Here is a 3925-nt window from a genome sequence, read left to right as displayed (position 1 = left end):
CCAGGACCCGTCTTCTGCAAGGTAAGTGGAGCTGAAGCCACCAGCCAGCTAAATATTCTTATGTGTGAGCAAGTATGTGGTTTATCTGCATTTTAACCTCTGAACCACTCACAAAATGAATTAAATTGAAATCATTTTATATAATTCCAAGAACGCTTGATCAAAGTGCCTTGTTTTAGATACTGAAAGGAGTGAGAGATAGCACACCATTTAATAATCAAAAGCCACCATTCATTGTTAGAAGAAACAGCCACCTATCACTATTTCTTATCCATTTCCTGTTGCCACTGAAATAGTCCCATTTCTTTGTTATGTCCCTATGTAACTTTCATCTGTCCCACTCCAAGACTGCTGCGCAAATGGCTTGGAAAGCAAAGCATATTCACACACACACTGCTTGACTGGTGCTGTCAAGACACAAAACGACCAGTGCCATCAGCCCAAGAGAAAAAGTCCCACCCCTGCTAGTGACAACATCCTGGCAGAGCACTGCATACTGATACCCATGTTGCGGCTAGGAGAAGTGATTTGTGATGCCCCTGGGGACTCCCAGTTCATCTCTGCCAAGAACTCATTGGTTGGTTGTCTTAGCAAGTCATGCTACCTTACTGCCCCCATACAATATAATACTGGCCAACTTTGCAGGGCTGTTGTGAGGAGTGCAAGTGGATCATGTGCATGAAGTGCTCACAGAACTGAACATGCTATAGAAATGCTTTAAAAAAACAACCCTCATCAAATATTAATTTTCTTAGGTCCACAACAGGAAATATTATTTTCTTTGGTCCACAGAGACTAGTGGGCTCGGAGCAAGGACGAAAAGCAAATGCCTTGGGTTTAGGATGAGGGCAACAGCATCAGTCTACTGATCTACCTGAGACATTTTCTTATCCTGACCTTCCTCTAAGTAGCTCAGAGCAGCATGCACAGTTCTTGTCTCCTCATCTGATCCTTGCAATAACCCTTTGATGGTTGGTTAGGCTGAGAGCAAGTGGCGGGTTCAAGGTCACCTAGTGGGGAGTTGAACTCAGGTATCCAAGATCCTACTCCAACACTCTTAACCACTATACCACATCAGCTGCCTTGGAGCACCGTATTTATTTAAAATAGGTAAAGGTTCCCTTGCTCGAAAGCCAGTCGAATCCGACTCTAGGGTTGCGGTGCTCATCTCCATTTCAAAGCCGAAGAGCCAGCACTGTCCAAAGACATTTCCATGGTCATGTGGCCAGCATGACTAAACACCAAGGCGCATGGAACGCTGTTCCCTTCCCACTGAAGTGGTCCCTATTTATCTACTTGCAGTCTCTTGCTTTCGAACTGCTAGGTTGGCAGGAGCTGGAACTAGAGTCGGGAGCTCACTCCGTCATGCGGCACACTCGGGTCTCGAACTGCTGAACTACCGGCCTTCCACAGCCTGCAGTTCAGCGTCTTAACCACTTGAGGTATACATCTGCCTTTATCTGCTCTCAAGGCAAACCTATCTGTTTTCTGCTTCTAAGGCATCAACCACTAACACATTCCAGCTCTCCATGGCTGTGGTCAGACGACAGGCTTAGTGCATTTTGACGGTGCTTCTAATTTTATCCTTAGTTTTTTGTGTTGGAGAAGTTCGTCCACACATCCACACATCCACCCATAACCCACCACACTGCAGTGTCAAGCTGGCCATAACCCATGCCAGAGCTTTCTCAGCAGTGGTACCGCTTCGGTGGAACGAACTCCCAGAGGACATCAGGGCCCTGCGGGATTTATCTCAATTCTGCAGGGCCTGCAAGATGGAGCTCTTCCACCAAGCATTTGAGTAAGGCACCATATTAATGCGTTTAACATCAACTGAGTAAGCTAAGCCGTATAATTCGCCCTGGCCGCCTGCTCTAACATCCTCACCCACACTGAAGAACAACGTGCCCAGGAGCCAAACACCAGCCATACAACTATTGCTAAACAATATATCAAACAATTATAAAGTTGGTGGTGTCACAACAACAATAGTGCATACTGTAACTATAATAAGGCATAAGATACAATATTTACTCCTTTGTAGATAAGACATAAAGTCCATGTAATCAGTGTAACTTGATAGGAGGAGCCCACAATAGTCATAATATTGTCCAAACTAGTGGAATTTGTATATTTGGGACTTCTGTGATGCTAGTCTTTTTTCCTTGTTTTTTTGGTACAACTATTGCTGACTCTACTGCGGCTAATTATAACAGTTTTTGCCATCACACACACACACACACACACACACACATATAGCACCTTTGGATAGTTTTTTTTAATGATATTACTGTTTTTTATTGTTTTAATGTTTTTTATGTTGCCAATGGCCTTGTAAGCTGCCTTGAGCCTGCTTTGGAGGGGAGGGTGGGTATAAATCAAATCAATCAATCAATCAATCCCATCCCAAGAAATGGCTGAAAGGGTAGTTTTCCTTGAATTTGCCACTCAAAAATAGCCCCCCCCCCCCGGTGGGCTCCCGATCACAACAATATAATGTGGTGAAGAAATATGCAAGCAGTGATTCACGACCCTGGCACAAAGATCCAATGACGCATACATCACTAACTGTTGTGGGGTTTTTTCTGCTGTTGTTGTTTTAAAGGAGTGAAAACAGAAGGGAAGGTTCAGACTTCCCAAATGGGTTGAGATCGCAATGGAGAATTCAGACATTTGGAAATGTAGGGTGAAACCAGCTACATCCATAAAGACTGGACTTTCCCCGGTGTCAAAAATTTGCAATCGGAATGGGGTGAGGAGGGGGATGACGACTGGGGAATAGGATACTGACAGTGCTGTTTGAATGTGCAATTTAAATCCACTGGGTAAGAGCAACCACATCAGTTCAAACGGCGCATCTGATCACAGCCCATTACAGGCTCTTTTCTCCCCAAGAGAAACCTGCTATTCCTTCAGTGCAAGCCACAAACAGTCTCTGCAAGTCTCTGGAGGGGCAGCATATATGTTTTCTGCATAAATAGTGCATGTACTACACGTTGCAATGGGTTTGAACGGCAAGTCACTTTGAGAGCCCACCGGGCATAAAAACATAAATAAATAATTGCAACAGCAGCACACCAGAATCAAAGTAGCATTTTTAAGCACCATGAACATGCCTTTTGGCCCAGGCTAGTCCAACCTCATCAGATCTTGGAAACTAAGGAGGCTCCACCCTGGTTAGTATTTGGATGGGAGGCCACCACAGAAGCCCACAATTGCTTCACAGAGGGAGGTAATGGCAAACCACCTCTGTTCGACTCTTGCCTTGAAAACCCCATGAGGGGGTCACCATAGGTCAGCAGTGACTCGACAGCACTTCCCATCACCAAAAATATATTTAAGATCACAGCCCACTGATCGATCAGCTGAGCAAACCAATTGCAGCACGCAGCCCTTCCCAAATGTGGGACCGTGGGAAGGGATCATAAGTGGAAGAGGGTTCATGGTAGCCAGTTACATTTAGGCAATCACTTTGCTTCAAAATCGAGGCTGGGTTTCTTTCTCTATGTCCTTTGTGGGAGCAAGCAAGGATATAGAAAAAAAGCTTCCACACCCTTCATCCCGCCTCTCCCTGCCCAGACATGCTTGATGCAATCAGGGCTCTATTTGTAAGACTCGTGTCTTCACACATCTGCTCCAAGCTCCCGCTGTTCAGGGATAGGAGGAAACCTGTCTCCTCATCCTACATTTTAATTGAGTAAAAGTCGCTCTGGATACATGGGACCCCATTGACCCAGCTGGGCAGGGTAGATGGGGTTTCTGCTTTTTAATGTACTCTGTTTAAAAGACATGTGTATTTTATAGACGGATAATTTTTATTATTATTGATTTTGCAAAACGATTAGCCATGCTGTTCCCCCCCCCTCCTTCCAACAAGACTGCAAGTTCCCTGACGAATCATGAGGCTGAGAGGTCCCTAGAGGGA

The 3925-nt window shown here is 45.1% G+C and overlaps 1 protein-coding gene across 3 annotated transcripts in view; it reads right to left on the bottom strand.

Moving 5' to 3' along the window:
- Positions 1 to 3925, bottom strand: part of NTRK3 (neurotrophic tyrosine kinase, receptor, type 3) — a 534208-nt gene that overhangs the window by 302399 nt on the left and 227884 nt on the right. The gene's annotated exons all lie outside the window — the stretch shown is intronic.

Source organism: Gekko japonicus, unplaced genomic scaffold, assembly GCF_001447785.1.
Source record: "Gekko japonicus isolate JY-2015 unplaced genomic scaffold, Gekko_japonicus_V1.1 scaffold654, whole genome shotgun sequence".
Taxonomy (NCBI): Eukaryota; Metazoa; Chordata; class Lepidosauria; order Squamata; family Gekkonidae; genus Gekko; species Gekko japonicus.
Note: the sequence above shows the minus strand (reverse complement) of the source record. Positions and strands in the feature narration are given on the sequence as shown.